The sequence below is a fragment of the Dendrobates tinctorius genome, unplaced genomic scaffold (assembly GCF_039654945.1).
Source record: "Dendrobates tinctorius isolate UK_male_01 unplaced genomic scaffold, ASM3965494v1 ptg000370l, whole genome shotgun sequence".
NCBI classification, from domain to species: domain Eukaryota; kingdom Metazoa; phylum Chordata; class Amphibia; order Anura; family Dendrobatidae; genus Dendrobates; species Dendrobates tinctorius.
In genome coordinates this window covers 296,484-309,533 of record NW_027362036.1, presented here as the reverse complement: position 1 = coordinate 309,533, position 13,050 = coordinate 296,484, and positions in this window count along the sequence as shown.

Here is a 13,050-nt window from a genome sequence, read left to right as displayed (position 1 = left end):
AAAGAGGCTGAGGTTTTACCACCACACCGCCCATTTGATTGTGCCATTGACCTGGTTCCAGGTGCTAAATTGCCCAAAGTCCACCTGTATAACCTCTCGGGTCCGGAACGGGCTGCGATGAAGGAATATATTTCTGAGAGCCTCCGTAAGGGACATATTCGTCCTTCTGTTTCTCCTGTGGCGGCAGGGTTCTTTTTTGTAAAAAAAAAAGACGGTGGTTTGCGCCCATGCCTCGATTTTCGTGAGTTAAATAGAATAACTGTGAGGAATACTTATCCCCTTCCACTTATTCCTGATTTATACAATCAGTTGTCCGGAGCTAAGTGGTTTTCGAAATTAGACCTACGGGGAGCATATAACCTTATCCGAGTCCGGGGCGGAGATGAATGGAAGACCGCCTTTCTCACTACTGAAGGGTTGTTTGAAAATTTGGTCATGCCCTTCGGCCTGACCAACGCTCCAGCGGTCTTCCAAAATTCCATAAATCATGTGTTCTCTGATTTGATTGGACGTTTTATGGTGGTGTATTTGGATGACATTTTAATCTACTCGCCTGATAAACAGACTCACATTGGTCATGTTCGGGCAGTTCTCCAAAGGCTCAGGGAGAACTGTCTGTTTGCTAAACTTGAAAAATGTTTATTTTTTGTTCAGGAACTGTCCTTTCTGAGGTTCATCGTATCTGCTGAAGGGTATCGCATGGATCCTAATAAGGTGCAGGCCATTCTCGAGTGGGTTCAACCGGGTGATTTGAAGGGTCTGCAACGTTTCCTAGGGTTCGCTAATTATTATCGGAAATTTATAAGGGGGTTCTCACAGGTGGTTAAACCCCTCACAGACATGACTCAAAAGGGGGCCGATATCAAGAATTGGTCAACCGCAGCGGTAGCGGCATTTCAGTTTTTGAAAAAATGTTTCATGTCGGCCCCGGTTCTTATCCAACCGGACCCCTCTGAACCATTTATTGTTGAGGTAGACGCCTCAGAGGTGGGGGTGGGGGCGGTATTTGTCCCAGAGACCCGCCACTTTGACCAATTTAAGACCTTGCGCCTTTTTCTCAAAGAAGTTCTCCTCTGCGGAGAGAAACTATGATGTGGGGAATCGGGAACTTCTGGCCGTAAAATTGGCTTTTGCAGAATGGAGGCATTTTTTGGAGGGGGCTGTTCATCCTATAACGGTAATCACGGACCACAAAAACCTAGCTTACATTGAGTCAGCTAAAAGGTTGACTCCCAGACAGGCTAGATGGTCACTTTTTTTTTCCCGATTCAACTTCTCGATCACTTTTCGACCAGGATCCAAGAATATCAGAGCGGATGCATTGTCACGCAGTCTTGATCCGGTGTCCCCCCCCGGAACCTCCATCCTCCATTCTTCAGCCTGGGGTGGTGGTAGCAGAGGTTTCTAATGTGTTGGAACGGGAGATTCGAGAAGCCCAGGCTCTTGCACTTCCAGCTAAGCCGGTGGATAAACTTTTTGTGCCAGCTCAGTTTCGTCTCCAGGTCCTCCAGGAGTTCCATGACTCAGTTCTGGGTGGACATCCAGGGATCTCAGCGACCCGGAAGGCCATTGTTAGAATATTCTGGTGGTCTTCTTTATCCTCTGATGTTGGGGAGTATGTGTCTGCGTGTGAGGTTTGTGCCCGTGCGAAAACTCCCCATAACCGGCCGGCCGGGGAATTGGTACCACTGCCAATTCCTGAGAGACCATGGACTCATCTGTCCATGGATTTCATCACCAACCTTCCCCCTTCCAAGGGTAATACCGTGGTCTGGGTGGTAGTGGACAAGTTTAGTAAGCAGGCACATTTTGTACCTTTGGCAGCTCTACCTAATGCGGAAACATTGTCCAGATTGTTTGTGGAGCATGTGGTGCGGTTGCATGGGGTATCCCTGAATGTGGTGTCTGATAGGGGAGTGCAATTTGTGTCCAGATTTTGGAGAGCTTTTTGTAGGAGGTTGGGTATTGGTCTGTCCTTTTCATCCGCCTACCATCCAGAGACTAATGGGCAGACTGAGCGGACCAATCAGTCTCTGGAGCAAATTCTGCGTTGTTTGACCTCAGCCCGACAGGATGATTGGTGTTCTGTGTTACCATTGGCTGAGTTTGCTTTTAACAACCGCACTAACCAGTCTACGGGTACATCTCCTTTTTTTTGCAATTATGGGTTTCATCCTCATTTTGGAGAATTTTCCCGCTTGAATTCTGGGTGTCCTGGGGCGGACGAGACGATCCAGCGGTTGGGGGAGGTATGGCGGGAGGTCCAGAATAACATTACGAAGGCCCAGGACAAATTTACATTTTTTGCGGACAAAAAACGATCCGTGGGTCCAGTGTTTCAGGTCGGAGATAAGGTATGGTTATCCACCAAAAATATAAGGCTCAAGGTCCCCTCTGCGAAGCTTGGACCCAAGTATATAGGTCCCTATGTAATTACCGAAGCAGTTAACCCGGTGGCTTTTCGGTTGAGTCTTCCGCCATCTCTAAGGAAGATTGCTTATATAACTGTATTTTTGTTTTGGTAAATAGCTAAAATACCAAAGCTTGTGTCACTGTCCAAATTTTTCTAGACTGAACTGTATATATCAGGAAGGGGGCCCAGATAGGGGATGTCATGATCCAGGACTGGATTTCGCTTTGACCCGTCCTGGTTAGACTATGGGTTAATTGTGCTGCCTCTCTCTGGCAGCAGGAGGCTATTTAGAGCTCACTGGACCTGGGTCCGGTGTCAGTTATACTCCTGCCCTCGGCTGAGATAAGTGACCTCTTGTATACGTGTGCCTTGTGCCTGATATCTTGCTTGTTCGGTTGTGATCTGGTTCTGTCCCTGTTACGAGTTCTGCCTGACCCTCTTGTACTGCACTACCTCTCGTGTATGACTCTTTGCTTGTGACCCGACTTCGCTCTGCTCGTTCCCTTGGTACCACGTCGCCCTCTTGTGTATGACCTTTGGCTCTGTCTGACTACCCGTCTGTTCGTCCCTCCTGTACCTCATTTGCCCGTACTGCTGTGACCTCTGTTTTGCCTGACTCTGAGTTGTTGTATGGTGTCCTGTCCTATCTGAATACAGGACGCTAAGCCCCGCCCCCTTGCAGTCACATGACCATAGGTCCCGTGCACATTATTCAGTTTCAGTGTCCACAGGTCCTATGCCTCTTTACCTTCCAGCGCTGACTGGACCCTGACACTAATAGCCTGAAGCACGCCTGGTCACCTCTGCTGCCCTGCTCCCCAGGTATCTTTTAGCACTGCTTCTGTTCTCAGGACACGCGCACTGGCTCTATGAGCAAGTGCTTTGCGGTGTCTCTGACAGGGGACATACAGCTCTGGCAAAAGTTAAGAGACCACTTCCAAATGTTCAGTTTGTCTGATTTTTCTCTTTATAGGTATATTTTGGATTTAAATGTAAATTGTTCTTTTAGTCTACAAACTTTTAACAACATGTCCCCGAATTTCCAAGCAATATTTTTTTTTTTTTCTGAAAAGGAGAAATGGTCAAAATTAAACAAAACAGTGCTTTCAGACCTCAAATAATGCAAAGAAAACAAGTTCATAATCATTTAGAAACAACAATACTAATTTTTTAACTCAGGAAGAGTTCAGAAATCAATATTTTGTGGAATAACCATGATTTTTAAAAACAGCTTTCATGTGTCTTGGCATGCTTGCCACCAGTCTTTCACACTGCTTCTAGCGAAAAAAATGTAAGCAGTTCTTTGTTTGATAGCTTGTGACTATCAATCATACTCTTGATTACATTGCAGAGGTTTTCAATGGGGTTCAGGTCTGAAGAATAGACTGCCCATGAAAGGGTTGTGATGTGGTGGTCTTATAATTCTTGCCAGAACTGTATATACCAGGAAGGGAACTATGTATCCTTGGATAAGGGAAATATAAACCAGGATGTAGGGAATATATATACCAGGAAGGGGCCCAGGATGGGGGACATATGTACAAGGATTGGAGACATATATCCTAGGAAGGGGACCAGGGTGGGAGACATATATACCAGGATGGAGGACATATATACTAGGAATGTGCACAGGATGGATGACTTACATACAAGATTGAAGGACATATATATCAGGAAGGGGCCCAAGATGGGGCACATACAAATCAGGATTTGGGAAATTGGGACATACAGTCATATGTTAAAGTTTGGGCACCCCTATTAATGTTAACCTCTTTTCTTTATAACAATTTTGGTTTTTGCAACAGCTATTTCAGTTTCATATATCTAATAACTGATGGACTCAGTTATATTTCTGGATTCAAATGAGGTTTATTGTACTAACAGAAAATGTGCAATCTGCATTTAAACAAAATTTGACCGGTGCAAAAGTATGGGCACCTCAACATAAAAGTGACATTAATATTTCGTAGATCCTCCTTTTGCAAAAATAACAGCCTCTAGTCGCTTCCTGAAGCTATTAATGAGTTCCTGGATCCTGGATGAAGGTATTTGTGACCATTCCTGTTTTTTAGGCCATTCTTCTTTGGCAAACTGCTCCAGGTCCCTGATATTTGAAGGGTGCCTTCTCCAAACTGCCATTTTTAGATCTCTCCACAGGTGTTCTATGGGATTCAGGTCTGGACTCATTGCTGGCCACCTTAGAAGTCTCCAGTGCTTTCTCTCAATCCGTTTTCTAGTGCTTTTTGAAGTGTGTTTTGGGTCATTGTCCTGCTGGAAGACCCATGACCTCTGAGGGAGACCCAGCTTTCTCACACTGGGCCCTACATTATGCTGCAAAATTTGTTGGTAGTCTTCAGACTTCATAATGCCATGCACACGGTCAAGCAGTCCAGTTCCAGAGGCAGCAAAGCAACCCCAAAACATCAGGGAACCTCCGCCATGTTTGACTGTAGGGACCGTGTTCTTTTCTTTGAATGGCTCTTTTTTCTCCTGTAAACTCTATGTTGATGCCTTTGCCCAAAACGCTTTACTTTTGTCTCATCTGACCAGAGAACATTCTTCCAAAACGTTTTAGGCTTTTTCAGGTAAGTTTTGGCAAACTCCAGCCTGGCTTTTTTATGTCTCAGGGTAAGAAGTGGGGTCTTCCTGGGTCTCCTACCATACAGTCCCTTTTCATTCAGACGCCGACGTATAGTACGGGTTGACACTGTTGTACCCTCGGACTGCAGGGCAGCTTGAACTTGTTTGGATGTTAGTCGAGGTTCTTTATCCAACATCCGCACAATCTTGCATTGAAATCTCTTGTCAATTTTTCTTTTCCGTCCACATCTAGGGAGGTTAGCCACAGTGCCATGGGCTTTAAACTTCTTGATGACACTGCGCACGATAGACACAGGAACATTCAGGTCTTTGGAGATGGACTTGCAGCCTTGAGATTGCTCATGCTTCCTCACAATTTGGTTTCTCAAGTCCTCAGACAGTTCTTTGGTCTTCTTTCTTTTCTCCATGCTCAATGTGGTACACACAAGGACACAGGACAGAGGTTGAGTCAACTTTAATCCATGTCAACTGGCTGCAAGTGTGATTTAGTTATTGCCAACACCTGTTATATGCCACAGGTAAGTTACAGGTGCTGTTAATTACACAAATTAGAGAAGCATCACATGATTTTTCGAACAGTGCCAATACTTTTGTCCACCCTCTTTTTTTATGTTTGGTGTGGAATTATATCCAATTTGGCTTTAGGACAATTCTTTTTGTGCTTTTTCATTTAAGACAAATTAAATGAAGATAATAATACCAAAGAATTTGTGTTTGCAATCAGGAAGAAACTGAGTATTATCTGACAGAATTGCAGGGGTGTTAATACTTTTGGCCACAACTGTATACAAGGAAGTGTCCCAGGATTGGGAGGATTGGGACATAAACACCAGGAAGGGGCCCAGGATGGGGGACTTACTATATATACTAGGAAGGTTCCCAGGATGGGACATACAGTATATAAGGATGAGGGACATATACAACAGGAGGAGGGACATATATATCAGGAAGCGGCCTAGAACTTGGGACATATATAACAGGATGGACAACATATATACTTGGAAGGAGTCCAGGATGAGGGATATACAGGTGCATCTCTCAAAATTAGAATATCATCAAAAAGTTAATTTATTTCAGTTCTTCAATACAAAAAGTGAAACTCATTATATAGAGTTATTACAGAGTGATGTATTTCAAGTGTTTATTTCTGTTAATGTTGATAATTATGGCTTACAGCCAATGAAAACCCGAAAGTCATTATGAGGGGGCGGCGCATGCGCAGGTTGAGATCTTGGTACCAAGATCTCGGAAGATGACATCTCAGCACTGAGACCTCATCTACCGAGAACTTGGTGCCTAGATCTCCATCTGCACATGCGACGCCCCCGGCATCCATTTTCCTGTAGTGCACCGTATAGGAAACCATGGAACTGCGGGGGCTCTGGCCTTTCACAAAATGTCGGCAGAGCCCCTGCAGCACCGGAGGCACCCGCTGCTTCACCGGAGACCCGCAGTGGCGCGCTGCACATCCAAACACCCTTTTCACCCCAGCCTGCAGCAACGCTCCACTCTTGCCTCCTCCAGCAGCGACCCTGGGACCCTGTTCCATCGCGGCCGGTAAGGTATATCCGCATTATAAGATGCACCCCCATTTTTTCCCTGCAGCTGAAAAACACATAGCATGATGCTGCCACCACCACCTTGTTTCACTGTGAGGATTGTATTTTGGCAGTTGATAAGCAATACCTGGTTTTCTCCACACATACTGCTTAGAATTATAACCAAAAAGTTCTATCTTCGTCTCATCAGACCAGAGAATCTTATTTCTCATAGTCTGGGAGTCTTTCATGTGTTTTTTAGCAAACTCTATGTGGGATTTCATATGTTTGGCACTGAGTATTGGCTTCCGTTGGACCACTCTGCCATAAAGGCCTGACTGGTGGAGGGCTGCAGTGATGGTTGACTTTGTGGAACTTTCTCCCTTCTCCCTACTGCATCTGTGGAGCTCAGCCACTTTGATCTTGGAGTTCTTCTTTACCTCTCTCACCAAGGCTCTTCTCCCATGATTGCTCAGTTTGGCTGGATGGCCAGGTCTCGGAAGATTTCTGGTGGTCCGAAACTTTTTCCATTTAAGGATTATGGAGGACACTGTGCTCTTAGGAACCTTGAGTACTGCAGAAATTATTTTGTAACCTTGGCCAGATCTGTGACTTGCCACAATTCTGTCTCTGAGCTCCTTGGCAAGTTCTTTTCACCTCATGATTCTCATTTGGTCTGACATGCACTGTGAGCTGTGAGGTCTTTTATAGACAGGTGTGTGCCTTTACAAATCAAGTTCTATCAGTTTAATTAAACACAGCTGGACTCCAATGAAGGAGTAGAACCATCTCAAGGAGGATCACAAGGAAATAGACAGCATGTGACTTAAATATGAGTGTCTGAATACTTATGACCATGTGATATTTCAGTTTTTCTTTTTAATAAATTTGCAAAAATTTCTATATTTCTGTTTTTTTCGGTCAAGATGGGGTGCAGAGTGTACATTAATGAGAAAAAAAATGAACTTTTTTGAATTTACCAAATGGCTGCAATGAAACAAATAGCAAAAAATTTAAAGGGGTCTGAACACTTTCCGAACTCACTGTATGTCTTTAAATGATTTAGAATGCTACAACGGCCCTTACATCTGAGTAACATGCAATAGCTGAATTTGGCACCATGGCCCATCGGTCTCTAGTTACGCCACTGCAAACCTATATATCTTTCTGCTCAGCTTCAGCATGACGCTTTCCTTTTCAGCATGCAGTATACTGTATATATCTGTATCTGAAAATGACTATGCTTTGGAATTTAAAACCTGTACAGACTGTCAATGGACTACACTAACTGACCAAATTGACATTTGTAGAAATGTAGAGCTGCCATCATCTGCCAGTAGAGATACAGGATCAGTTTCAGTTTCTGAGCTCGCATCTAAGTCAAGCAGTCGGCATATGTAATAGTAAATCATATGTCGGTAAAGGCTGGTTTCACATTAGCGCTTTTTAAGTGCACGCACGGCCGGGGGTAGCTCCGCCCCCGAGCCGGCTCTCTGCCCGGTGTGCCCGCCCCTTGCTTGTAGCGCCGCCTCCTAGCGCACAGCGGCGCCTGCGATCGGCGCACCCTATCTTTAGCATAGGGTGCGCCGATCGTGCGCAGGCCGTGCGCTAGTTGCGCTTTGACCTGCGCTGCGCACTTTTGACGGTGCGCCGTGAGTGCCAAAATCCGAAAAGTTTGATTTTGGCACGCACGGCGCACCGTCAAAAGTGCGCAGCGCAGGTCAAAGCTCAACTTGCGCACGGCCTGCGCACGATCGGCTCACCCTATGCTAAAGATAGAGTGCGCCGATCGCAGGCGCCGCTGTCCGCTAGGAGGCGGCGCTACAAGCAAGGGGCGGGCATGCCGGGCAGAGAGCCGGCTCGGGGGCGGAGCTACCCCCGGCCGTGCGTGCGCTTAAAAAGCGCTAATGTGAAACCACCCTAAGGGGTAATAAATTTGACACATTTTCCAGCTTCACATCCACCACAAACATAAATCTTCAACATCTTTAAGCTTATGTAGATTCCCAATATAAGTTACACTAATTTCTAATGAAAATTTTAGTCACTGTCATTCTGAGGCTGGTTATGCCCCTCCTATGAAACCCACTAAGAAAAGTGTCAGGAGCAACGTACAAAAAATTGGCCCTGAGGAGCGTTCAAAAATATGTAACTTTAATAAGCCCGAAAATGCAAATACTTCACACAGAATTGACCTACATCCTGAAACCTTTCATTACAAGTAACAAAGGACAGCATTGCTAAACATGTAGTACACTTACACCAAACATCTGTGATTCTTCCAGTATGCTTAAACAGCCCAAGTTTCATCAGCATTTTTAATCCGAGTTTCATCAGTGATTGGTCGGTGTCAGCTTTAACAAACAGTGTTTCATCAGTGATTGTCTGGTATGAAAAAAATGTATAAATTGCAAAGTTTCTCCTATACATTACAACACATTTCTGGCTCAAATTAAGCCAACATTAAGGGCAGGACTGGCCATCTGGCTATTGTGGCCAATGCTAGATGGGCCAAATATGCCGTGCGCTGCATCAATTATTACTCTGTTAACAGTATCGGCATCCTTGGGATGTGAATACTGTTAACGGATGTGGTGGAGCACAGAGCTGCTGGCTCCATACTCCGTCACCAGCTCCAAAAGGCCACAGCGTGCTTCCAGCCTGAGTCCTTCTGGAGGCTGACGAAGCACAGGTGATGTCACTGTATCATGCTGAAGTCGGGCACAAAATAATGGCTGCGATGGACGCGAAGTTTGGGTTAGATGAGTATTATTTTTTTTCAGGTTTTTTTTTTTGTGAGCCGTGGTACCGATAATACTGTGTGAAGGGATCATCATACTATATAGTGGACACACCAAAGACAGAAACATAATGATTATATACCCTCAGTAAATAACCAAATAGAATCACAGAATGGTAGATTTGGAAGGGACCTTCTGGGTCATCTGGTCCAACCCTCTGCTCAAAGCAGGATTCACTAAATCATCCCTGACAGATGTCTGTACAGCCTCTGTTTGAAGTCTTCCATTGAAGGAGAACTTACCACCTCTCGTGGCAGCCTGTTCCACTCATTGATCACACTCACTGTCAAAAAGTTTTTTTCTAATATATAATCTGTGTATTCTCCCATTCAGTTTCATCCAATTGCTTCTAATAAATGGCATAGTGCATGAATATAATATAGGGTACTTGGTAAACTTTTTTTGTTTGCTTAAAAAAGTACAAAAGTACAGCACAGCCCCCCAGCTCAGCACCATAGAATACAGCACAGCCCCCCCAGCACAGCACCATGGTATACAGCACAGCCCCCAGCACAGCACCATGGTATACAGCCCCCACACAGCACGGCACCATGGTATACAGCCCTCCCAGCACAGCACCAGGGTATACAGCCCCCCCAGCACAGCACCATGGTATACAGCTCAGCACAGCCCCATTGTATACAGCTCCCCTCAGCACAGCACAGCAGTATACAGCCTCCTCCAGCACAGCACTATGGTACAGTACTCACTGTTGCTTTTAAAAAACAAAAAACACTCCTCACCTTCTCCTCATGCCCACGCTGCTCCCAGCTGTCTCACGTCTCCTGCTCTGCCTGGCACACAGTGGGAGTGTGATGACATCATTGCGCACCTGCTGTGTCAGAGGAAGAGCAGGGAATGATGGGAGAGGAAGTATCAGTTGACGCTCTCTCCTCCATCATTGCTGTGAACTCTACCTGCATCTATGACGCCGGTACAGTTCAATGCAGCGGCAGGGGAGTCGGCGCTGGGGGCAGGCGGGCCCCCCTTCCCACAGGGGCCCTATAACGGCTGCATGATGTGCCACTAGCTGGGGGCCCCTGGGGGAACGGGGGCCCTAGGCACCTGCCTTGTCTGCCTGCCCCTAATGCTGGCCCTGGATAGGATCATCATACTATTTAGGGTGCTGGGGGACTGTTGTTTTAAGCACAAATGCCTCACATGCAGAACCATTCTGCCTCAAAATGCCTTCACCTCCAAAATCATTCAACAAAAATAATGTCGTGTCCAATGACAAGAACTTCTATGAGCCCTTTTTTGCATTTTATCCTAAAAAAAGATTTAGTTTTAAAGCAATTGGGTTTCACGTTTGTTTTCTTCATAACTGTCCGTTTTGTCTGGTTTCTTAGTTTTTCTCAAAAGCTTAAATCAGTTAAGGAGCATCAATTGGTATTGTAGGATAAATTATTGAATGAAGTCTCATTAGGCAGCATGGTGGCTCCCTTCTGTCAACCACCTTTTACAGTCTATGGGTTTCTCCATTGGGTGTCATGAGTAAGAAGAGACCTGGGAATCACTGGATCATTTATCATCTGTCCCATACACAGCAAGGAACTGGCAGGCAGTGAAAATCGTATCAAACTCAGATGTTATCCAAGTGAAGTTCGATTTTTTTCACAGACCCATATATTTCCCATTATGGGGCACCCAAGCAAGTAATTGTCCAAAAAGTGAAATACTGCCAACAGGACAGTCTGGAAATGCACCACCCACTCCAGAAAAGAGCTAAATATTTCAAGAAAGTGGCATGAAATAGATCAGCCAATAGGCAAAAACATAGCATGATAAAAGTTGTCATCCACCTTAACCCACAATGGATGGAAACAATACAGGTGGACCAGTAATTGATCAATGCTGATTCAATAACCCATTTTGCTAGCAAAAATCCTTGATTGCACAAATAGATTATTGACATTGCCCAGTCAAAGGAAGTATAAGAGACCAATGTTTCATTTCTTTCCATACCATCATTCACTGACAGAATAGAGAAGCTTGAAAACCTTTTTTCTCTCCACGTCTGAGAAAAACTGAAAACCCCTTCAAGGGTTCTTCCACTAACAAAGTTAATTGTAAAGTTGATTTTAATCAATAGATTTTGGAATAATAATAATTTCCACAATTGGATGTGTTTTAAAAAAATGTTCCTGTGCTGAGATAATCTTATAAATGTGCTCCTGTGTAATGGCCATGTCTGAACGTACAGGGATATGGTCTGATCACACCACATCTCCTGGGCAGGGGAAGAAGCAAAAGAGTATGCAGATAGAATTATTTGTAATCCATTGCTGTACTTTCTTTGGGGTAAAATATTTTTCCATAGGAGGGGCATAACCAGCTTCAGAATGACAAAGTCACTAAAACTTACATTAGAAATTGGTGTAACTTATTGTGACACAAGTCACTATAGTAAATAATAGTCCCAGAAGTGGAGAAAAAAACTACAATGACAGATAATAAAAATATGTGTTACATACTGGAAGTAAAGGGAGGTCAAACAATCCGGGGTCAGGTCCAGGAAATGGCGTAGTATGACAAAGGGAAGTCAGAGACAAAATCCAATTTACGAGCCGAGGTCAGGAAAGCCAGAGAGACAAAACAGTTTACAGGGAGCAGGCACAAGAGAAGTCAGGTCACAAGCAAAGGGTCTGAGTCCGGGAAGAGAATCAAGTCAAGCTGGGTCAGACACAGAGCGCAGATGGATCAATGTTCCACAGGCAACAGCAAGAGTACGACTGACACAGAGTGAAGGAGCTAGCATGCTTAAGTAGAAACCTGGTTAAGGAAAATGAACACAGCTGATGCAGCACAGACCCAGCACAACCCCTACATAAAGTAACACATCAGACAGAAGCAGAGTGGAGATCGTGACACTTATATTGGGAATCTACGTGAGCTTAAAGATGTTGAAGATTTATGTTTTTGATGGATGTGCAGCTGGAAAATGTGCCAAATTTAATTTACAAGTAGCACAGCATGGGATTACAGCTGTTTCTTTTTGTGAAGTAAAACATTTCCCTGCCTGTTTTTAAAAAGTGCTTTACCACAAAGAAGAAAGAATTATTTGTGATTTTGTGCTGTAATGTCTGTATATCTTTTGCTTCCTCCCCTGCCCAGGAGCTGTGTTATGATCAGACCATGTTCCTGTACGGTCAGACACAGCCATTACACAGTACACAGCAGGGACACATTTATAAGATTATCTCAGCACAGGAAAATTTTATTTAAACACAAAGAAGAAAGAATTATTTGTGATTTTGTGCTGTAATGTCTGTATTAGTGTTGAGCATTCCGATACTGCAAATATCGGGTATCGGCCGATATTCACTGTATCGGAATTCCGATACCGAGTACCGATATTTTTTCAATATCGGATACCGGAATCGGAAGTTCCCATAATGCAATGAGCCACTTTTGTGGTTGTGATTGGCTGCTGAAATGATGTCATCATGATGCGCCGTCTGTGCGCATCATCATGCGCGGTCTGTGCGGGCCTGCCGGGGGTCTGTGCGGGCTGCCAGCAGTCTGTACGGGCCTGCTGGGGGGTCTGTGCCGGCTGCCGGTGGTCTGTACGGGCCTGCCGGGGGTCTGTGCCGGCTGCCGGGGGTCTGTGCCAGCTGCCGGCGGTCTGTACGGGCCTGCTGGAGGGGTCTGTGCCGGCTGCCAGGGGGTCTGTGCCGGCTGCCGGCGGTCTGTACGG